The following is a 24,755-nucleotide window of genomic DNA, read 5'->3' as shown; positions in this document are numbered from 1 at the left end:
AGTTAGCTAGCTGTTTCACAGCCGCGACAGAACCGCTGGTTGTTTACAAACGCACTGAAAGTTCCGGGGTTCACTCTCCGCTCCTCCTGTTAAGGTTTAAGACTGAATATATCTCTCTCCTCTCTCTCGGTGGTGTTCAGGTGGAGTTGTTTGAGAAGGACATTGAGTATCTGAAGACTGAGCTGAACCACATCTCAGCCGCTGACACGTCCCCTATCAGTCTCTATGAGTACTTCCACATCTCTCCCATCAAGGTGAGCTTCAGTGTCATCACAGTGCTTTTACTGTGTGTATGCTACATTACCTTAGGGCCAGGAGTTTTTCTAGACAGCATGGCCTGACCAGTAAAAACAGTAGGCCCTCTAGTCATGAACTGTTATTTACCAGTTATGCACCATAGTCATGGGATCAGGAAAACTCCTGGTCTAGGGATGATCTATATATAGTAAGGTGTGTTTGTTTGGCAGCTGCACCTGAGTTTCTCTTTGAGTTCTGGGGGAGAGGATGGTAATAAGGAGAAGAGGGAGACTGAGGTCATCCCTGTCCAATCCCTCAATCTGCTGCTGAAGAGCATCGGAGCAACCCTCACTGACGTGCAGGACGTCGTCTTCAAGTATGGACACATCAATGGCACACACACACGTAACAAACAGAAACTCTACAAACCACTTCATGCCTATTTATTTGCTTTTGACAAGGCTTTATTTGACCATGTCCCCTTTTTGCATACATTTAACCCACAGTCATTTTCTGTAACTTCCCTAGATTGGCCTATTTGAGCTGACATTCCAGTTTCGCACTAACCCAGCAACTACAATGGGAGGTCATCAGACACCTACCGAAAACAGGTAACATCTCACACACCTCCACTCCAAGTGGGACCCAATGGCCAATTCTTAACAAGTCACCCATTCATTTCAATTAATGATTTATGTGAAAATTTAGTTCTATCCAAGTTCCTCAAGTTAGGATCCCCCCCTCCCTGACAAGTAATGTAGTTACTATGATACACAAGAGAACTGAGCCATGTTCCCATCCGTGTCTCAGGCGATAAAGCAGATGTATGTGCTGGTGTTGGGCTTGGACGTGCTGGGAAACCCCTTTGGACTGATCCGAGGTCTGTCTGAGGGAGTGGAGGCTTTCTTCTATGAGCCCTATCAGGTAAGACCACAGTGCAACCAGTATGAACCACGCCAGCTCAAACAACGTATGACCTAAATCTTTTACAGTACCAGTCAAAAGAGTGGACACCTACTCATCCAAGGGTTTTTCTTTCTACATTGTAGAATAATAGTGAAGACATCAAAACTATGAAATAACACACATGGACTCATGTAGTAACCAAACAAGTGTTAAACAAATGAAAATATATTTTATATTTGAGATTCTTCAAATAGCCACCCTTTGCCTTGATGACAGCTTTGCACACTCTTGGCATTCTCTCAACCAGCTTCATGAGGTAGTCAACTGGAATGCATTTAATTTAACAGGTGTGCCTTGTTAAAAGTTAATTTGTGGAATGTCTTTCCTTCTTAATGCGTTTGAGCCAATCAGTTGTGTTATGACAAGGTAGGTGTGGTATACAGAAGATAGCCCTATTTGGTAAAAGACCAAGTCCATATTATGGCAAGAACAGCTCAAATAAGCAAAGAGAAACGACAGTCCATCATTACTTTAAGACATGAAGGTCAGTCAATCCAAGGCTTTCGACTCTGTCAATCACTGCATTCTTATTGGCTGACTAAATAGCCTTGGTTTCTCAAATGACTGCCTCGCCTGGTTCACCAACTACTTCTCAGATAGAGTTCAATGTGTCAAATCGGAGGACCTGTTGTCTGGACCTTTAGCAGTCTCTATGGGGGTGCCACAGGGTTCAATTCTCAGGCCGACTCTATTCTCTGTGTATATCAATGATGTTGCTCTTGCTGCTGGTGACTCTCAGATCCACCTCTACGCAGACGACACCATTTTGTATACATCTGGCCCTTCATTGGACACTGTGTTAACAAACCTCCAAACGAGCTTCAATGCCATACAACACTCCTTCCGTAGCCTCCAACTGCTCTTAAACGTTAGTACAACTAAATGCATGCTCTTCAATCGAACGCAGCTTGCACCCGCCCGCCCGACTAGAATCACTACTCTCAGCGGGTCTGACTTAGAATATGTGGACTACAAATACCTAGGTGTCTGGTTAGACTGTAAACTCTCCTTCCAGACTCACATTAAGCATCTCCAATCCAAGTTAAATCTAGAATCGGCTTCCTATTTCGCAACAAAGGCTCCTTCACTCATGCTGCCAAACATGCCCTCAGTAAACGGACTATCCTCACCGATCCTTGACTTCGATGATGTGATTTACAAAATAGCCTCCAACACTCTACTCAGCAAACTGGATGTAGTCTATCACAGTGCCATTCGCTTTGTCACCAAAGCCCCATATACTACCCACCATTGTGACCTGTACGCTCTCGTTGGCTGGCCCTCACTACATATTCGTTCGCCAAACCCACTGGCTCCAGGTAATCTATAAATCACTGCTAGGCAAATCCCGCCTTATCTTAGCTCATTGGTCACCATAGCAACACCCACCTGTAGTATGCGCTCCAGCAGGTATATCTCACTGGTCATCCCCAAAGCCAACACCCTCCTTTGGCCGCCATTCCCCTTCAGTTCTCTGCTGCAAATGACTGGAACTAAATAATTATTTTGCACTATGGCCTATTTATTGCCTTACCTCCATAACTTACTACATTTGCACACACTGTATATAAATTTTCTATTGTGTTATTGACTGTACGTTTTGTTTATCCCATGTGTAACTCTGTGTTGTTGTTTTTTATCACACTGCTTTGTTTTATCTTGGCCAGGTAGCAGTTGTAAATGAGAACTTGTTCTCAACCTTTACCTGGTTAAATAAAGGTTAAATACAAAATATAAAAATATTTTTAAAAATCTGGAGAATTTCAAGAACTTTAAAAGTTTCTTGAAGTGCAGTCGCAAAAACCATCAAGCACTATGATGAAACTGGCCTCATGAGGACCGCCACAGGAATGGAAGACCCAGAGTTACCTCTGCTGCAGAGGATAAGTTCATTAGCGTTAACTGCACCTCAGATTGCAGCCCAAATAAATGCTTCACAGAGTTCAAGTAACAGCCACATCTCAACTGTTCAGAGGAGACTGTGTGAATCAGGCCTTCATGGTCGAATTGCTGCAAAGAAACCACTACTAAAGGACACTAATAAGAAGAAGATACTTGCTTGGGCCAAAGAAACACGAAAGCAATGGACATTAGACCGGGTGGAAATCTGTCCTTTGGTCTGAGTCCAAATTTGAGATTTTTGGTTCCAACCACCGTGTGCTTTGTGAGACGCAAGTAGGTGAACGGATGATCTCCGCATATATGGTTCCCACCGTGAAGCATGTGTGATGGTGTGGGGGTGCTTTGCTTGTGACACTGTCTGTGATTTATTTAGAATTCAAGGCGCACTTAACCAGCATGGCTACCACAGCATTCTGCAGCGATACGCCATTACATTTACATTTTAGTCATTTAGCAGACGCTCTTATCCAGGTTAAGTGCCTTGCTCAAGGGCACATCGACAGATTTTTCACCTAGTCGGCTCGGGGATTAGAACCAGCGACCTTTCGGTTACTGGCACAACGCTCTTAACCACTAAGCTACCTGCCGCCATCCCATCTGGTTTGCGCTTAGTGGGACTATCATTTGTTTTTCAACAGGACAATGACTCCAAACACACACTCCAGGCTGTGGAAGGGCTGTTTGAAGCTATTTGACCAAGAAGGAGAGTGATGGAGTGCTGCATCAGATGACCTGGCCTCCACAATCACCCAACCTCAACCCAATTGAGATGGTTTGGGATGAGTTGGACCGCAGAGTGAAGGAAAAACAGCCAACACATATGTGGGAACTCCTTCAAAACTGTTGGAAAAGCATTGCTCATGAAGCTGGTTGAGAGAATGCCAGAGTGTGCAAAGCTGTCATTAAGGCAAAGGGTGGCTACTTTGAAGAATATAAAATATAAAAAGTAGTAACCACTTTTTTGGTTACTACATGATTCCATATGTGTTATTTCATAGTTTTGATGTCTTCACTATTATTCTACAATGTAGAAAATAGTAAAAATAAAGAAAAACCCTTTAATGAGTAGGTGTGTCCAAACTTTTGACTGGTACTGTGTAGCGTCAAACACTGCCAGTATGAATGTGTAATACTTGACACTGTGCAGTAGTTATCTGTATAGATGGTATGCATCTGAGTAACTCTGTTTTGGGGGTTCTCCAGGGAGCTATCCAGGGGCCAGAGGAGTTTGTGGAGGGTATGGCACTGGGGGTGAAGGCGCTGGTTGGAGGAGCAGTGGGTAAGTGTCATTCTCGTTCATCTCTTTTCTGCTCACCTTGATTCTGCTTAGTTCCCTCATTGCCTTCCCTCCACTTCTGACTTACTTAACTATATTTACACCCTGACATTTCTCTCGCCCTCTCTCTTCTCTCTCCCCCCTCTCTTCTTTCTCCTCTCTCCTCTTCGCGACTGTGTGTTCACTCTGTCTCCTCTCCCAGGGGGCATTGCGGGCGCTGCCTCCAGGATAACAGGCGCCATGGCGAAGGGTGGGCTGCCATGACGATGGATGAGGAGTACCAGCAGAAGAGACGAGAGACTATGAACAAGCAGCCCAGCGGCCTGAGAGAGGGCCTGACCCGTGGAGGCAAAGGACTGGTGTCTGTGAGTCTGACCCACTATAGAACACAAACACCAGTACAACCTAACTGGTGTCCGAGAATCGAACCCAGCAATATCAGCACAACAGAACCGGGATGTGTGTAGTAGAACAACGTAACCTACTACGTTGCAGGGGAAATTGAAGATATGGTTGTGTTTACACAGGCAGCCTAATTCTGATATTTTTCCACTAATTGGTCTTTTGACCAATCAGAACAGCTATTTTGCCAATAATTGGGCAAAAGATCAGAATTGTGCTGCCTTTGTAAACACAGCCTAAGAGACGTATTATTATATAAATATTATTACTAAAGAAGCTTTATGAATAGCAATAGGTGTTCCTAATGGTCAAGTTCAGATAGTCTTCTCCGTCGAGTGCCTACTGAACACAATCCAGCTGTCTGTGAGTCTTACCAGCATAGCTGGGCAGTAGAAACGGTCTGTTCTCTCTGTCTGTAACACTCCCCGTTCTCCATCTTAGGGCTCGTCAGTGGGATCAGGGGATCGTCACCAAGCCCATTAGAGGTGCTCAGAAGGAGGGTATGGCAGGCTTCTTTAAGGGTGTTGGGAAGGTTATGGTGGGGGCTGTGGCCAGACCCACAGGAGGCGTCATCGACATGGCCAGCAGCACCTTCCAGGGCATCAAGAGGGCGGCTGAGACGCCCCAGGACGTGGAGAGTCTCGTCCGCCTCGCTTCATCCACGAGGACGGGGTCATCCGACCGATAAAGGAGAGAGAAAAGTCGGCAGCCAGATATTCACAGGTAACAGGGGAATGATCTTTAAACATAAACTAACCCTTATGTCCTCCGTAAACAGAGGACTCCTCTGACTTCAATTGGGAGGGATTATGTGAACTCCAATAAGAAACTCTAATCTTCTAAACTGTTTTCCAATTCGTATCTAACGAACACGGACCCCATAAGGTCAGGTGTCAGGGTTCATGTTAATGTGTGGCCTCACATAAACATCCACTTTCCCTCCCTCTCTCACTCTCAGCCACTTATTGCATCTCAGAGTCCAGATAGATTTTCATCTTCATTGTTTCTTTCATCCTCATCTCTGATTATCTATACTATCTATTGCATCTTAGTCTATGCCGCTCTGACAATGACATTGCTCATCCATATATTTATATATTCTTATTCCATTCCTTTACTTAGATTTGTGTGTATTAGATATTTGTCGTGGAACTGTTAGATATTACTTGCTAGATATTACTGCACTGTCGGAACTAGAAGCACAAGCATTTCGCTACACTTGCAATAACATTTGCTAACCATGTGTATGTGACCAATACATTTCATTTGATTAGATTTGACTCGGCTGCTCTATAGTTCTCCTATAGAGCATGGATGTTGTAGCGCTCTGTGTGTGGAATCCGACATAGGCTTTGTTTACACAGCCACCCGAATAACCCAATTCAGACAGTCCACACTCAGTTTTACATTTACGTCATTTAGCAGATGCTCTTATCCAGAGCGACTTACAAATTGGTGCATTCACCTTAGTGTGGGATAACCACTTTTTTTTGGGGGGGGGTAGAAGGATTACTTATCCTATCCCAGGTGTTCCTTAAAGAGGTGGGGTTTCAAATGTCTCCGGAAGGTGGTGAGTGACTCCAGCTGTCCTGGCGTCTCGTGAGGGAGCTTGTTCCACCATTGGGGTGCCAGAGCAGCGAACAGTTTTGACTGGGCTGAGCGGGAACTCAGTGCTTCAGCAGAGGTAGGGAGCCAGCAGGCCAGAGGTGGATGAACGCAATGCCTCGTTTGGGTGTAGGGACTGATCAGAGCCTGAAGGTACGGAGGTGCCGCTTCCCTCACAGCTCCGTAGGCAAGCACCATGGTCCTTGTAGCAGATGCGAGCTTCAACTGGAAGCCAGTGTAGTGTGCGGAGGAGCGGGGGTGACGGGAGAGAACTTGGGAAGGTTGAACACCAGACGGCTGCGCATTCTGGATGAGTTGTAGGGGTTTAATGGCACAGGCAGGGAGCCCAGCCAACAGCGAGTTGCAGTAATCCAGACGGGAGATGACAAGTGCCTGGATTAGGACCTGTGCCGCGCTTCCTGTGTAAGGCAGGGTCGTACTCTCGGAATGTTGTAGAGCATGAACCTACAGGATCGGGTCACCGCCTTGATGTTAGCGGAGAACGAACAGGGTGTTGTCCAGGGTCAGCGCCAAGGCTCTTCGCACTCTGGGAGGAGGACACAACGGAGTTGTCAACCGGTGATGGCGAGATCATGGAACGGGCAGTCCTTCCCCGGGAGGAAGAGCAGCTCCGTCTTGCCAAGGTTCAGCTTGATGTGGTGATCCGTCATCCATACTGATATGTCTGCCAGACATGCAGAGATGCGATTCGCCACCTGGTTATCAGAAGGGGGAAAGGAGAAGATTAGTTGTGTGTCGTCTGCGTAGCAATGATAGGAGAGGCCATGTGAGGATATGACAGAGCCAAGTGACTTGGTGTATAGACGAGAATAGGAGAGGGCCTAGAACTGAGCCCTGGGGGACACCAGTGGTGAGACCGTGGTGCGGAGACAGCTTCCGCCACGCCACTTGGTAGGAGCGACCGGTCCGCAGGACGTAATCCAAGAGTGAGCCGCGCCGGAGATGCCCAGCTCGGAGAGGGGTGGAGAGGAGGATCTGATGGTTCAGTATCAAAGGCAGCAGACAGGTCTAGAAGGACAAGAGCAGAGGAGAGAGAGTTAGCTTTAGCAGTGCGGAGAGCCTCCGTGACACAGAGAAGAGCAGTCTCAGTTGAATGACCAGTCTTGAAACCTGACTGGTTTGGATGATGAAGGTCATTCTGAGAGAGATAGCAAGAGAGTTGGCTAAGGACACGCACGCTCAATAGTTTTGGGAGAGAAAAAGAAAGAAGGGATACTGGTCTGTAGTTGTTGACATCAGAGGGATTGAGTGTTGGTTTTTTTGAGAAGGGTGCAACTCGCGCTCTCTTGAAGACGGAAGGGACATAGCCAGCGGTCAAGGATGAGTTGATGAGCGAGGTGAGGTAAGGGAGAAGGTCACCGGAGATGGTCTGGAGAAGAGAGGAGGGGATAGGGTCAAGTGGGCAGGTTGTTGGGCGGCCGGCCGTCACAAGTCGCAAGATTTTATAATAATAATAATAATATAATATGCCATTTAGCAGACGCTTTTATCCAAAGCGACTTACAGTCATGCGTGCATACATTTTTGTGTATGGGTGGTCCCGGGGATCGAACCCACTACCTTGGCGTTACAAGCGCCGTGCTCTACCAGCTGAGCTACAGAGGACCACATCTGGAGAGAGAGGGAGAAAGAAGTCAAAGCATAAGGTAGGGCAGTGTGAGCAGGACCAGCAGTGTCATTTGACTTAACAAACGAGGATCGGATGTCGTCAACCTTCTTTTCAAAATGGTTGACAAAGTCATCCACAGAGAGGGGGATTCAGCAGGGAGGAGAAGGTGGCAAAGAGCTTCCTAGGGTTAGAGGCAGATGCTTGGAATTTAGAGTGGTAGAACGTGGCCTTAGCAGCAGAAACAGATGAAGAAAATGTAGAGAGGAGGGGGTGAAAAGATGCCAGGTCCGCAGGGAGTCTAGTTTTCCTCCATTTCCGCTCGGCTGCCCGGAGCCCTGTTCTACACAACTTGTGTGAGTGAGAGGAAGCACAAGCACCACCACCAGTGAACTTACACCACTGCCACCAGTCAGCCTACACCACTGTTGTTACTATGACAACTAGCGTAGCCATGTCAGCAAATGACTACTGTCACGAATCTGATTTGGTCGCTTGTAACTTGCTGTTTGGACAGTCAGTATTCCAAAACGGATTTGAAAAACAAAACTGATTTGAACATTAAGGCCTGCAGTGTGAACAAACCGTGGCAGAGGTCGAGTTCCTCCTGCCTGACTAGATGTGCAGGTGTTGCATTGCATCAACCAATTGTTCCATGCCACATCAACTGTGCAGTCAGGCATCAGATTGGTATAACGTATAATTTTGGTTACCTGATATGTTAAATACATATCCAGGTTTTGAAAGATCTGGCATGCGTCAGCAATGTAGTTGGGCAGGAACTTGAGTTGCTTGAGTACCAACAGTTTATCTTGAAGCTGCAATGTACTTCTGTATTGATGTTTCACAGGGGAAGTGATGGATAATATTATTTTCAATGCAAACAAGATTTTTGTAGAGCTGGAGATGAATCGTAGTGTCAGACATGGTACCGTCTGTCTCTGTGTGTGTTTCTGTCTGTCTTTGTCTTGAAATTGGCTTTGTCTTCTCTCTTGTAATGTCCACAGAAAATGGTGGTCTACACTGATTGGAGTAGAACTGGCAGTGGTGGTGGTGATGATGATGAAAAGGTGCTATAGAAATGAAATGTATTATTGATGTGGATGATGACAACTAGAATGGAATTGATAAACACTAGGTAATGCTTTGGTCTTTCATAGTTTGTCTTGAAGCTGCACTGTACTGCTGTACTGATGTTTTAAGTGGTGAAATTATGTGATAATTTGCTTAAATGGAAACAATGTGTTTTTGTAGAGCCAGATATTATTAGAGACGGGCTTGTCTGTCTGCCCTGACATTGGCTTTGTCTTCTCTCTTGTCATGTCCACAGAAAAGGGTGGCTTTCACTGATTGGAGTAGGACTGGCAGTGATGGTGATGATGACTGCTACAGTCGAACTGCTAAGTCCTAGTTAATTCTTTGGTCTTCCATAGCTTTTAATGTGTACTGTATGTTTGTGTCGGTCATTGTGGAGTAGCCTGCTCCAGCAGGACATTTTATCACTCTAGGCCTCCTGAATAACCAGCTGCCAGGCAATGTTTGTCATTCTCGGCTATTCTTAATTTTTTGGTAACTGGAGATGTGCCCAGCATTTTTTATAAAACACCCATGTATTCTCAGGATTCTGCTGCAGGATCCCCTTGCATTTTGTCATGTAAAACCATCATTCTATTTATTTTACCCTTCATCTGTCATTCAACCATCTGCGCTTTCATGTAAGGGGGCGGAGTCAGAAAACCAAGAGATCGATAATCATAATAATATAATTGATTAAATAATAATTAATGGTATGCTATCAGAGAGCCATGAAAGATTATGTGAAAAGTTGATATTATTCATATGAAGTTAATATGAAATATATTGTATTGGTCTGGAGTGACGTAATGGTCAGTCAGCAGTCCTCCCTCATGGCATTTAGGCCCCTCCCTCTTTCAGAAGAATCGTTGCTATGCGCTCAGTCGTTCACTCATCCAACACCACTGCTCTTCCTACTGTATAAAGTGCATTTTCAAACATCTATTTCATCGTTTTCTCATCCATACCTTTTCCTATCACTTTATCAACATTCATTACCATGCCATTATGAACCGTTTAAACGGTTTATAACAGGTATGTGTTAGACTCAATAAATAAGTATCAGTGTACCACAGGGGAATATTTAGATGTCGTTTGACATCTCTGGTCACATGACAGATGGTCCACAAGTCAAGTGGAAAGATGATGGCCCTGTTTGAATACTTTAAAAACACACCCTTCCTTCCTTCCTTCCTTCCTTCTTCCCTTGAAGTTATCACTGATCTAACACAAATTGATGTGTGAAGCAACTGTTGTAGCACAGCTTTCTCCAATCCAACCATGTCAGATCAGGGATTTCTTCAAGGAATGGAGAAAGGAAGGAGGAATTCATCAAGTATTCAAACAGAGCCTAGGATGTGTCCTGCATGCAAGCCTTTGTCAGATCAGTAGGGAAGTCAATGTAGATCAGTAACAGTACTCATCAGATCTTCTGCCAGAGCCAGTGTGAATTGTGAACATCCCAAAGCCATTTTAATCGAAGTGTGAAAAAGGTACCCAATGACTCTTTACGTATCTTATCAGCAGTAGACTTAACATTTAGTGTAGCATAGCGTGTGTGTTTAAATGTTCAATTTGATAAAGACGTGTGTCTATTTTCTGGAATTGTGTTTGAAGAAATCTGATAAGCTAATTTTTCTCTTTTAGAAAATTGAGAATGGACAGTTCGCCAAGTACAGATACTTTGCTCACGCCAAAGTAAACGAGTCTGATTTCTTGATGATCACCAAAAGGTAAGAGGCTGGCTGGGGTTTGTAGTATTAAAAATAGACTGTAGTGGCCGACAGAATACTGTTGTTTCAGTAATGGCTTCCTGTGTGACTGTTGTCTGTCAGTGAATGTTCTGAGGCTCTGTCTCTCTCGTCTCACCAGTGGAGTCTTTTTCGTGACCAAAGGCACATTTGGGCAGCTGACCTGTGAGTGGCAGTATCTGTTTGACGAGTTCACCAAGAAGCCCATGATCGTGGAGGGGAGGAGGCTTCGGATTGAGGCAAAGGTATCCTCATCTGCCCATTATAGTGATCCATACACACACAAGTATTAACCGATACAACGTGAATGAAACTCATCTTAACCAAGCTGCTTATCATAACTATCTGAATAAACCGCTCCCCGTTTCCAAAGCAGTATCTCCCGCTAACTGGAAACCCCTGCGTAGGGAATACCCCTTCACTCATTTGCATCCAAACAGTTTATTCCTCTACATTATATCATAGTACGGCCCCCTATTTCTCAGAACTCATGTGCTATCTAAAAAATATAAAAAATACCAACCTTTTCCTGTATGTGTTTCAGGAGAGAGTAAAGTCTGTGTTTCATGCCAAAGAGTTTGGGAAGATTCTAAACTTCAGAAGTCCAGAAATAGCCGAGGTGGGTTAGCACAACCTAAACTGCTGCCATGTTTCTGTCGTTATACATACCAAACAATATTTATCAGCCAACGACACCAAACTCAAGTTAATCTAGGATGTGGTTCCAGTTTAAATGTGACTGTTGACGGTGTAATTCTATGGTTTGGTATTGAAATGTGTATGGTTTTGTTTATCTACAGTGGGTTCTTACCAAGCTGGAGGACGCCAGGGAGAGTCTACATAAAAACTGACTGGTCACTCCAATAGGGCCACAAACCAGCACTGAGACATGGCAAAAGTACAACGTTGCCTGATAGTGTGTGTGTGTGTGTGTGTGTGTGTGTGTGTGTGTGTGTGTGTGTGTGTGTGTGTGCTAGGTTAGGGTGTGCCTCCATCAGTATACTAGCTACTTACTCTCAGGTTAGACTTGCTCTTTTATTCACACACACTGACTGTCTGTCTGTCTGGACGTCTTGCAGACACACAGACTGCACTAGCTAACACCATCACTGCTCCGGTTGTACACAGCCATGTGGCAGAAATATCTCCTAGCTCCTTGCACTTCCCTAAGCCAGCTTGGTCTGCCGGAGGTTGTAGAAGAGGCCGCGGTGGGAGTATTCGAAGGCAGTAAACTACTCGCGGATGTTCTCTGTCGGTGGCACAGGTGAAGTGGGAGTGAACAGTCTTCTCTCTGTCTAGGTTCTGCTCCTGGTACATGTTCAGGATGAACTCCCTGGTTGCTTTAGGGTCATTCTACGGCCCTGGAAACAACAGCTTTAGTGTGTGTGCGCGCGAATAGTGTGCCTCTATCAGAAGGCAAGTCATGGCAGGTTGCAGTCTGTATGTGTCTGTAAAACAATGTGTTTGTATGTGTGTGAATGTCACGGTCACTGCTCTGATTGTAAACAACTATGTGCCAGAAATGTCTCCCTTTCCTAAATATACATGTTTGTTTTTTATATTTTCTTTGAAAAAGTAGGGTACCTGAGGGACTTTCCTAACTGCCACTGTTGACGTAGCCGTCATCACATTACAATTCATTTGACAGTTACTGAATGACGTGCTTGACAAGATGTATCACTGTGGCACTGTGTTTATCTGCCGTGATGTGTATATGTTAAACACAGTGTTATTTTACTGTTGATATAGGAGGGGGAAAAACGTCTTAAACCTTTTTCATCGGCTAGTTAGCGGAGTTCAGTCCAAGATGCTAATGATTCTGTTTCAACACTCACCCTATTCCACCTCTTCCTACATCACTAACTCTTGTTTTTCTACACTTTTCTGCATGCAATTTTTATGTAAATCTGCTCTACATTGATTTCAGTGGAGTATCCTGTCTGTCTGTGTGTGTGTATATGTATATAAAACATTAAGAACACCTGCTCTTTCCATGAGACTATCCAGGTGAAAGCTATGATCCCTTATTGATGTCACTTGTTAAATCCACTTCAATCAGTGTAGATGAAGGGAAGAGACAGGTTAAAGAAGGATGTTTAAGGCTTGAGACATGATTGTATGTGTGCCATTCAGAGGGTGAATGGGCAAGACAAAATATTATATACACCGTGCCTTTGAACGGAGTATGGTAGTAGGTGCCAGGCACACCGGTTTACGACAAGAACTGCAACCCTGCTGGGTTTTTCACGCTCAACAGTTTCCTGTGTGTATCAAGAATTAAACCCCTACAACTCATCCAGAATGCCGCAGCCCGTCTGGTGTTCAACCTTCCCAAGTTCTCCACGTCACCCCTCCTCCGCACACTCCACTGGCTTCCAGTTGAAGCTCGCATCCGCTACAAGACCATGGTGCTTGCCTATGGAGCAGTGAGGGGAACGGCACCTCTGTACCTTCAGGCTCTGATCAGTCCCTACACCCAAACGAGGGCATTGCGTTCATCCACCTCTGGCCTGCTGGCTCCCTTCCTCTGCGGAAGCATAGTTCCCGCTCAGCCCAGTCAAAACTGTTCGCTGCTCTGGCACCCCAATGGTGGAACAAGCTCCCTCACGACGCCAGGACAGCGGAGTCACTCACCACCTTCCGGAGACATTTGAAACCCCACCTCTTTAAGGAATACCTGGGATAGGATAAAGTAATCCTTCTACCCCCCCCAAATTGTAAAGTGGTTATCCCACTGGCTATAGGGTGAACGCACCAATTTGTGAGTCGCTCTGGCTAAGAGCGTCTGCTAAATGACGTTAATGTGCCCTTGAGCAAGGCACTTAACCCTAATTGCTCCTGTAAGTCGCTCTGGATAAGAGCGTCTGCTAAATGACTAAAATGTAAATGTAAATGTAAGAATTGTCCACCACCCAAAGGACATCCAGCCACTTTGACAGAACTGTGAGAAGCATTGGGGTCAACATGGGCCAGCATCCCTGTGGAACACTTTTGACACCTTGTAGAGTCCATGCCCCCATGAATTGAGACTGTTCTGAGGGCAAAAGGAGGGGTGTGTAACGGAGTGGCTGCAGTTCTGGATTTTCTCGAAACCCGATTTGCCGTGGCTACAAATAGAGATTTACATTTTAGTCATTTAGCAGAGACTCTTATCCAGAGCGACTAACAGTTAGTGCATTCATCTTAAGATAGCTAGGTGGGACAACCACATATCACAGGCATAGAAAGTACATTTTTCCTCAATAACGTAGCTATCAGTAGAGTCAGAGCTAGAAGGGGGGGGGGTCAAGTGCAAGTGCTGGTAAATTTTTCTGCGCATGTGTTGGAATTTCTTATGTAGCTGCTGTCCACTCCGCATGTTCCAGATATTGCATTCCATCCCTCAGTAGGCTATTAAGCATAAGCGCGATTTCATGTTCTTTTTTCAGGAGTGGAGTTAGGCTACAACATGTAAATAGCTACATGTAGCCTACACAAAAGACATGATCAACATGTTCATACAAACTCACATGTATTTTTTTGCCCCAATGCACAACTCAAGTGGGGAGTTACATGCAGCTATCTAGGCAAATAAAATAAAATGTTATTGGTCACATACACATATTTAGCAGATATTATTGCGGGTGTAGCGAAAATCACCCCGAGAACACCATCCCCACAGTGAAGCATGGTGCGTGGTCCCATGGTGTTTATACTTGCGTACTATTGTTTGTACAGATGAACGTGGTACCTTTAGGCATTTGGAAATTGCTCCCAAGGATGAACCAGACTTGTGGAGGTCTACGATTTTTTTTCTGAGGTCTTGGCTGATTTCTTTTGATTTTCCCATGATGTCAAGCAAAGAGGCACTGAGTTTGAAGGTAGGCTTTGAAATACATCCACAGGTACACCTCCAATTGACTCAAATTATGTCAATTAGCCTTTCAGAAGCTTCTAAAGCCATGACATAATTTTCTGGAATTTTCCAAGCTGTTTAAAGGCACAGTCAACTTAGTGTATGTAAACTTCTGACCCACTGGAATTGTGATACAGTGAATTATAAGTGAAATAATCTGTCTGTAAACAATTGTTGGAAAAATTACTTGTCATGCACAAAGTAGATGTCCTAACCAACTTGCCAAAATTATAGTTTGTTACCAAGAAATGTGTGGAGTGGTTGAAAAATGAGTTTTAATTACTCCAACCTAAGTGTATGTAAACTTCCGACATATATATTTTAAGAACTGCTAAATTGTCTGCTGCTACCTTTTATACTCTACTTTTATTTTTTTATTTTTTTTTATGGTTGCTTTTGATTTGGGGGTCACTGTAATCCATGTAACTAAATTATTTAATCTGTTTTGCCTTTGTAAGCAAGCGCTCTCATTGTGAGTCAGTATAGAATCGCTGGTGCAAATTAAATTGTTCTGCCATTTTCAGAAAAATTAAGGGTCTGTGTGTTTGGTATTGGCTCTTTTTGTCATGATAGGATCTTCAAAGACATACAAGACATTAGACAGCACATAAAGTGCCTACAGTGCCTTGCAAAAGTATTAATCCCCCTTGGCATTTTTCCTATTTTGTTGCATTACAACCTGTAATTTAAATAGATTTTTATTTGGATTTCATGTAATGGACATAGTCCAAATTGGTGAAAGGAAAAAATAAATAACGGAAAAGTGGTGCGTGCATATGTATTCACCCCTTTTGCTATGAAGCCCCTAAATAAAATCTGACGCAGCCAATTACCTTCAGAAGTCACATAATTAGTTAGATTGAACACAGGTGGACTTTAAGTGTCACATGATCTGTCACATGATATCAGTATATATACACCTGTTCTGAAAGGCCCCAGAGTCTGCAACACCACTAAGCACCACCAAGCAAGCGGCACCATGAAGACCAATGAGCTCTCCAAACAGGTCAGGGACAAAGTTGTGAAGAAGTACAGATCAGGGTTGGGTTATAAAAAAATATCAAACTGAACATCCCACGGAGCACCATTAAATCCATTATTTAAAAAATGGAAAGAATATGGCACCACAACAAACCTGCCAAGAGAGGGCCGCACACCAAAACTCACGGACCAGGCAAGGAGGGCATTAATCAGAGGCAACAAAGAGACCAAAGATAACCCTGAAGGAGCTGCAAAGCTCCACAGCAGAGATTGGAGTATCTGTCCATAGGACCACTTTAAGCCGTACACTCCACCGAGCTGGGCTTTATGGAAGAGTGGCCAGAAAAAAGCCACTGCTTAAAGAAAAAAACATGTTTGGTGTTCGCCAAAAGGCATGTGGGAGACTCCCCAAACATATGGAAGAAGGTACTCTGGTCAGATGAGACTAAAATTGAGCTTTTTGGCCATCAAGGAAAATGTCTGGCGCAAACCCAACACCTCTCATCACCCCGAGAACACCATCCCCACAGTGAAGCATGGTGGTGGCAGCATCATGCTGTGGGGATGTTTTTCATCGGATGGGACTGGGAAACTGGTCAGAATTAAAGGAATGATAGATGCCGATAACTACAGGGAAATTCTTGAGGGAATTCTGTTTCAGTCTTCCAGAGATTTGAGACTGGGACGGAGGTTCACCTTCCAGCAGGACAATGACCCTAAGCATACTGCTAAAGCAACACTTAAATCTGTGGTATGACTTAAAGATTGCTGTACACCAGCGGAACCCATCCAACTTGAAGGAGCTGGAGCAGTTTTGCCTTGAAGAATGGGCAAAAATCCCAGTGGCTAGATGTGCCAAGCTTACTGACACGCACCAATAAAGATTTTACATCAAATTACATTTACATTTACATTTTAGTCATTTAGCAGACGCTCTTATCCAGAGCGACTTACAGGAGCAATTAGGGTTAAGTGCCTTGCTCAAGGGCACATTTACGTCATTTAGCAGACGCTCTTATCCAGAGCGACTTACAAATTGGTGCATTCACCCTATAGCCAGTGGGATAACCACTTTCCAATTTATTTATTTATTTATTTTATTTTTTTTTGGGGGGGGGGTAGAAGGATTACTTTATCCTATCCCAGGTATTCCTTAAAGAGGTGGGGTTTCAAATGTCTCCGGAAGGTGGTGAGTGACTCCGCTGTCCTGGCGTCGTGAGGGAGCTTGTTCCACCATTGGGGTGCCAGAGCAGCGAACAGTTTTGACTGGGCTGAGCGGGAACTATGCTTCCGCGAGAGGAAGGGAGCCAGCAGGCCAGAGGTGGATGAACGCAATGCCCTCGTTTGGGTGTAGGGACTGATCAGAGCCTGAAGGTACGGAGGTGCCGTTCCCCTCACTGCTCCATAGGCAAGCACCATGGTCTTGTAACGGATGCGAGCTTCAACTGGAAGCCAGTGGAGTGTGCGGAGGAGGGGGTGACGTGAGAGAACTTGGGAAGGTTGAACACCAGACAGGCTGCGGCATTCTGGATGAGTTGTAGGGGTTTAATGGCACAGGCAGGGAGCCCAGCCAACAGCGAGTTGCAGTAATCCAGACGGGAGATGACAAGTGCCTGGATTAGGACCTGTGCCGCTTCCTGTGTAAGGCAGGGTCGTACTCTCCGAATGTTGTAGAGCATGAACCTGCAGGATCGGGTCACCGCCTTGATGTTAGCGGAGAACGACAGGGTGTTGTCCAGGGTCACGCCAAGGCTCTTCGCACTCTGGGAGGAGGACACAACGGAGTTGTCAACCGTGATGGCGAGATCATGGAACGGGCAGTCCTTCCCCGGGAGGAAGAGCAGCTCCGTCTTGCCAGGGTTCAGCTTGAGGTGGTGATCCGTCATCCATACTGATATGTCTGCCAGACATGCAGAGATGCGATTCGCCACCTGGTTATCAGAAGGGGGAAAGGAGAAGATTAGTTGTGTGTCGTCAGCGTAGCAATGATAGGAGAGGCCATGTGAGGATATGACAGAGCCAAGTGACTTGGTGTATAGGGAGAAAAGGAGAGGGCCTAGAACTGAGCCCTGGGGGACACCAGTGGTGAGAGCACGTGGTGCGGAGACAGCTTCTCGCCACGCCACTTGGTAGGAGCGACCGGTCAGGTAGGACGCAATCCAGGAGTGAGCCGCGCCGGAGATGCCCAGCTCGGAGAGGGTGGAGAGGAGGATCTGATGGTTCACAGTATCAAAGGCAGCAGACAGGTCTAGAAGGACAAGAGCAGAGGAGAGAGAGTTAGCTTTAGCAGTGCGGAGAGCCTCCGTGACACAGAGAAGAGCAGTCTCAGTTGAATGACCAGTCCTGAAACCTGACTGGTTTGGATCAAGAAGGTCATTCTGAGAGAGATAGCAAGAGAGTTGGCTAAAGACGGCACGCTCAATAGTTTTGGAAAGAAAAGAAAGAAGGGATACTGGTCTGTAGTTGTTGACATCAGTGGGATCGAGTGTTGGTTTTTTGAGAAGGGGTGCAACTCTCGCTCTCTTGAAGACGGAAGGGACATAGCCAGCGGTCAAGGATGAGTTGATCAGCGAGGTGAGGTAGGGGAGAAGGTCACCGGAGATGGTCTGGAGAAGAGAGGAGGATGGGGTCAAGCGGGCAGGTTGTTGGGCGGCCTGCAGTCACTAGTCGCAAGATTTTATCTGGAGAGAGAGGGGAGAAAGAAGTCAAAGCATAGGGTAGGGCAGTGTGAGCAGGACCAGCAGTGTCATTAGACTTAACAAACGAGGATCGGATGTCGTCAACCTTCTTTTCAAAGTGGTTGACGAAGTCATCCACAGAGAGGGAGGAGGGGAGGGGGGTGGGGGGGAGGATTCAGGAGTGAGGAGAATGTGGCAAAGAGCTTCCTAGGGTTAGAGGCAGATGCTTGGAATTTAGAGTGGTAGAAAGTGGCCTTAGCAGCAGAAACAGATGAAGAAAATGTAGAGAGGAGGGAGTGAAAAGATGCCAGGTCGGCAGGGAGTTTAGTTTTCTTCCATTTCCGCTCAGCTGCCCGGAGCTCTGTTCTGTGAGCTCGCAATGAGTCGTCAAGCCACGGAGCTGGAGGGGAGGACCGAGCCGGCCGGGAGGATAGGGGACACAGGGAGTCAAAGGATGCAGAAAGGGAGGAGAGGAGGGTTGAGGAGGCAGAATCAGGAGATTGGAGGAAGAAGGATTGAGCAGAGGGAAGATATGATAGGATGGAAGAGGAGAGAGTAGTGGGAGAGAGAGAGCGAAGGTTGCGGCGGCGCGTTACCATCTGTGTAGGGGCAGAGTGAGTAGTGTTGGAGGAGAGCGAGAGAGAAAAGGATACAAAGTAGTGGTCGGAGACATGGACGGGAGTTGCAGTGACATTAGTAGAAGAGCAACATCTAGTAAAGATGAAGTCAAGCCTGCCTTGTGAGTAGGGGGGGACGGTGAGAGGGTGAGGTCAAAAGAGGAGAGGAGTGGAAAGAAGGAGGCAGAGAGAAATGAGTCAAATGTAGACGTAGGGAGGTTGAAATCCTCCAAAACTGTGAAGGGTGAGCCATCCTCAGGAAAGGAACTTATCAAGGCGTCAAGCTCATTGATGAACTCTCCAAGGGAACCTGGAGGGCGATAGATGACAAGGATATTAAGCTTAAATGGGCTAGTGACTGTGACAGCGTGGAATTCAAATGAGGAGATAGACAGATGGGTTAGGGGAAAAATTGAGAATGACCACTTGGGAGAGATGAGGATTCCTGTGCCACCACCCCTCTGACCAGATGCTCTCGGGGTATGCGAGAACACATGGTCAGGACGAGGAGAGAGCAGTAGGAGTAGCAGTGTTTTCAGTGGTAATCCATGTTTCCGTCAGCGCCAGGAAGTCGAGGGACTGGAGGGTAGCATAGGCTGGGATGAAGTCAGCCTTGTTGGCAGCAGAACGGCAGTTCCAGAGGCTGCCTGAGACCTGGAACTCCAGGTGTGTGGTGCGTGCAGGGACCACCAGGTTAGAGAGGCAGCAGCCACGCGGTGTGAGGCGTTTGTGTAGCCTGTGCGGAGAGGAGAGAACAGGGATAGGCAGAGGCATAGTTGACAGGCTGTAGCAGATGGCTACAATAATGCAGAGGAGATCGGAATGAAATGAACTAAACATCTGGGAAAGGAGAGAGCAAGGCCTCCCTCACCAAAAAATATAACTCTCCCAACTTCCACCTCAGAAACTATAATTGTTTCACTGAACCACCCGAATAAAACTCTCCCAACTTCCACTTTAGAAATTAGAATTGTTGTAAACTACAGCGGTTCAATGTTTCAAGGACTAGACTCAACTTACTTTATTCAGCTAGCTAACTATGACGCCATAGCTAACTAGCATGCTAGCATCCAATAACACACAGTTTAGCACCAATACTTGGTTACAACAAACTACCAATAGTGTGTTAACACACTAAACAGATAATTCATGTCCGTGTCTAGTTCTTTCATAACGCAGCAATGATTAAACGTTGGCTAGCTAGCACAAAGATATTGTATTTAGCTACCACAGTACAGCCAGCTGGTAGTGTTGGCTAGCTAGCAATGGCTGCTGTGTTGACTTTGTTTGAAAAACGGCGTCGCTGCGAACGAATGTAGCTGGCTAAAAGGATATTGTATTTAGTTGCTACGTTGCTACATAGCTACTAGCCAGCTAGTCCAGGAGGTGAGTTAGCTAGCTAGCTTCGTGCTACACCCGGCACCGCCGAATACAAAAGTAACCTACAATAACTACATACAACAACTACCCACAACAGCCCACGATGCCTACCTATAATACCTAATAATATACAGCCCACGATGCCTACCTATAATACCTAACTACAATCTAAATACATAGTTTAAGCCTTACTCGACAAAGCCCAAGCTATGTATAAAGCCAAACTTACCCAACGCCAGCTAACTGGGTGGCAGACTGCAATCAGTAGCTGTAATTAAGTACAGCAGCTACCAACCACCTAACGTTAATGCCTCGGATAATGAGGTTAGAAAAACAGCTGAATGGTAGGTAGCTAGCTGGCTCAATTACAGGTACTCTTAAGCATGAAATAACATTGGAAACAACTAACCACAGTTGCTAAAAGTTACCAGTAGCTACCCGCTAGCTAGCTAGCTAGCTTTGTTGGTCCAAGTAGTGGGTTAGCTAGCACTGTGCTTTCGCTGGGTCCGCCGAATACAATACTTACCTACAATAATTACCTACAATAACCTACAATAACTACCTAAGTAAACTACCTATAATACCTGACTACAATACCTACCTACAATCTAAATACATGGTTTAAGCTTTACTCAACATCATATAAGAAGCCAAGCTTACCTCCTGCTAGAGAAAACACAACCTCTCCCGACCACCGCGCTCACAGTTTACGGCAGGTATAAAAGGTGCAGTGAAATGCATATGTGCTAGCTCCCTCAACAATGCAGTACATTAATCAATATCAATAAGAACAATAAAAGTCTACATTGGACTACTGTAACGATTTTGAAACGTAACAAATGTATCTTGAATTTATTTTTGAAAGAAACAATGTAGAAATGACATGCACATATTGATTTTTTTGTTTGTTTGTTTTTTCACCTTTATTTAACCAGGTAAGCCAGTTGAGAACAAGTTCTCATTTACAACTGCGACCTGGCCAAGATAAAGCAAAGCAGTGCGATTAAAAACAACAACACAGAGTTACATATGGGGTAAAACAAAACATAAAGTCAAAAATACAACAGAAAATATATATATACAGTGTGTGCAAATGTAGCAAGTTATGGAGGTAAGGCAATAAATAGGCCATAGTGCAAAATAACTACAATTAGTATTATCTGCAAATAGAGATACTGGGGTGCAAATGAGCAAAATAAATAACAATATGGGGATGAGGTAGTTGGGTGGGCTAATTTCAGATGGGCTGTGTACAGGTGCAGTGATCGGTAAGGTGCTCTGACAACAGATCCTTAAAGTTAGTGAGGGAGATAAGAGTCTCCAGCTTCAGAGATTTTTGCAGTTCGTTCCAGTCATTGGCAGCAGAGAACTGGAAGGAATGGCGGCCAAAGGAGGTGTTTGCTTTGGGGATGACCAGTGAGATATACCTGCTGGAGCGCATACTACGGGTGGGTGTTGCTATGGTGACCAATGAGCTAAGATAAGGCTGGGATTTGCCTAGCAGTGATTTATAGATGGCCTGGAGCCAGTGGGTTTGGCGACGAATATGTAGTGAGGACCAGCCAACAAGAGCGTACAGGTCACAGTGGTGGGTAGTATATGGGGCTTTGGTGACAAAACGGATGGCACTGTGATAGACAACATCCAATTTGCTGTGTAGAGTGTTGGAGGCTATTTTATAAATCACATCACCGAAGTCAAGGATCGGTAGGATAGTCAGTTTTACGAGGGCATGTTTGGCAGCATGAGTGAAGGAGGCTTTGTTGCGAAATAGGAAGCCGATTCTAGATTTAACTTTGGATTGGAGATGCTTAATGTAAGTCTGGAAGGAGAGTTTATAGTCTAACCAGACACCTAGGTATTTGTAGTTGTCCACATACTCTAGGTCAGACCACGTCGAGTAGTGATTCTAGTCGGGTGGGGCGGGTGCCAGCAGCGTTCGATTGAAGAGCATGCATTTAGTTTTACTAGTGTTTAAGAGCAGTTGGAGGCTACGGAAGGAGTTTTGTATGGCATTGGAGCACATTTGGAGGTTTGTTAACACAGTGTCCAATGAAGGGCCAGATGTATACAAAATGGTGTCGTCTGCGTAGAGGTGGATCTGAGAGTCACCAGCAGCAAGAGCGACATCATTGATATACACGGAGAAGAGAGTCTGCCCAAGAATTGAACCCTGTGGCACCCCCATAGAGACTGCCATAGGTCCAGACAACAGGCCTTCCGATTTGACACATTGAACTCTATCTGAGAAGTAGTTGGTGAACCAGGCGAGGCAGTCATTTGAGAAACCAAGGCTATTTAGTCTGCCAATAAGAATGCGGTGGTTGACAGAGTCGAAAGCCTTGGCCAGGTCGATGAAGACGGCTGCACAGTACTGTCTATTATCGATCGCGGTTATAATATCGTTTAGGACCTTGAGCGTGGCTGAGGTGCACCCATGACCAGCTCGGAAACCGGATTGCATAGTGGAGAAGGTACTGTGTGATTCGAAATGGTCGGAGATCTGTTTGCTAACTTGGCTTTCAAAAACTTTCGAAAAGGCAGGGCAGGATGGATATAGGTCTGTAACAGTTTGGATCTAGAGTGTCACCCCCTTTGAAGAGGGGGATGACCGCGGCAGCTTTCCAATCTCTGGGGATCTCAGACGTTACGAAAGAGAGGTTGAACAGGCTAGTAATAGGGGTTGCGACAATTTCGGCTGCTATTTTTAGAAGGAAAGGGTCCAGATTGTCTAGCCCAGATGATTTGTGGGGGTCCAGATTTTGCAGCTCTTTCAGAACATCAGCTGTCTGAATTTGTGTGAAGGAGAAGCAGGGGGTCATGGGCAAGTTGCAGCGGAGGGTGCTGAGCTGGTGGCCGGGGTAGTGGTAGCCAGGTGGAAGGCATGGCCAGCCGTAACAAAATGCTTGTTGAAATTCTCGATTATTGTAGATTTATCGGTGGTGATAGTGTTTCCTAGCCTTAGTGCAGTGGGCAGCTGGGAGGAGGTGCTCTTATTATCCATGGACTTTACAGTGTCCCAAAACTTTTTGGAGTTAGTGCTACAGGATGCACATTTCTGTTTGAAAAAGCTAGCCTTTGCTTTCCTAACTGCTTGTGTATATTGGTTCCTAACTTCCCTGAAAAGTTGCATATCGCGGGGGCTATTCGATGCTAATGCAGTACGCCATAGGATGTGGTCCTCTGTAGCTCAATTGGTAGAGCGTGGCGCTTGTAACGCCAGGGTAGTGGGTTCGATCCCCGGGACCACCCATACGTAAAAAATGTATGCACACATGACTGTAAGTCGCTTTGGATAAAAGCGTCTGCTAAATGGCATATTATTATTATTATATTTGATGTTTTTGTTCTGGTCAAGGGCAGTCAAGTCTGAGGAGAACCAGGGGGCTATATCTGTTCTTAGTTCTGAATTTTGAATGGGGCATGCTTATTTAAGATTGAGAGGAAAGCACTTTTAAAGAGCAACCAGGCATCCTCTACTGACGGAATGAGATCGATATCCATCCAGGATACCTGGGCCAGGTCAATTAGGAAGGCCTTCTGCAATAAGGCAGTGATCGCTGAGATCCTGGTTGAAGACAGCAGAGGTGTATTTAGAGGGTAAGTTAGTCAGGATGATATCTATGAGGGCGCCCATGTTTACGGATTTAGGGTTGTACCTGGTAGGTTCCTTGATCATTTGTGTGAGATTGAGGGCATCTAGTTTGGATTGTAGGATGGCCGGGGTGTTAAATATATCCCAGTTTAGGTCACCAAGCAGTACGAACTCTGAGGATAGATGGGGGCAATCAATTCACATATGGTGTCCAGGGCACAGCTGGGGTCTGTAGCAAGCTGCAACAGTGAGAACTTATTTCTGGAAAGGTGGATTTTTAGAAGTAGGAGCTCAAACTGTTTGGGCACAGACTTGGATAGTATGATAGCGCTCTGCAGGCTATCTCTACAGAAGATTGCAACTCCACCCCCCTTTGGCAGTTCTATCTAGACAGAAAATGTTGTAGTTGGGGATGGACATTTCTGAACAAGAAAACAGTCACAACAATTTATGAACGTAGAATTCTTTCATGACCAAAAATCTGTTCTTGTTAGAATACATATGCACTTAGGGGTGAATCCTCACTTCCACTTCAAGTAGAATTTTCACTTAGTCTCCCATTGACACCAACTGAAAAAAATTGAAGTATGTGGAAGGATTTGCACCTAAATGAATTAAAGTCTCAGGTAAATGTCCCTATAGTTCACTGGAATTATTCCCTGTTATTCCTCTCGCAAGGCACTTTGGACAGATTACTTGGCTAAAACATGCACGCTTGCTTCACTGTTTAGATATATGGCGATAATAATCGTGGTCCTCAGTGGTCCTC

General features: G+C 45.4%; 2 long non-coding RNA genes and 1 pseudogene across 2 annotated transcripts; all 3 read left to right on the top strand.

Moving 5' to 3' along the window:
* Positions 1-145: 145 nt before the first annotated feature.
* On the top strand, positions 146-777 carry LOC123490364. Its single transcript, XR_006660920.1, has 3 exons — positions 146-254; positions 468-613; positions 766-777. It is a non-coding gene; the product is annotated as an uncharacterized LOC123490364 (long non-coding RNA).
* A 249-nt stretch (positions 778-1,026) lies between these two features.
* On the top strand, positions 1,027-12,363 carry LOC123490363 (annotated as a pseudogene).
* Positions 8,323-10,032, top strand: LOC123490362. Its single transcript, XR_006660919.1, has 2 exons — positions 8,323-9,085; positions 9,346-10,032. It is a non-coding gene; the product is annotated as an uncharacterized LOC123490362 (long non-coding RNA).
* Positions 12,364-24,755: the final 12,392 nt, after the last annotated feature.

Source organism: Coregonus clupeaformis, unplaced genomic scaffold, assembly GCF_020615455.1.
Source record: "Coregonus clupeaformis isolate EN_2021a unplaced genomic scaffold, ASM2061545v1 scaf3744, whole genome shotgun sequence".
Classification (NCBI taxonomy): domain Eukaryota; kingdom Metazoa; phylum Chordata; class Actinopteri; order Salmoniformes; family Salmonidae; genus Coregonus; species Coregonus clupeaformis.
Note: the sequence above shows the minus strand (reverse complement) of the source record. Positions and strands in the feature narration are given on the sequence as shown.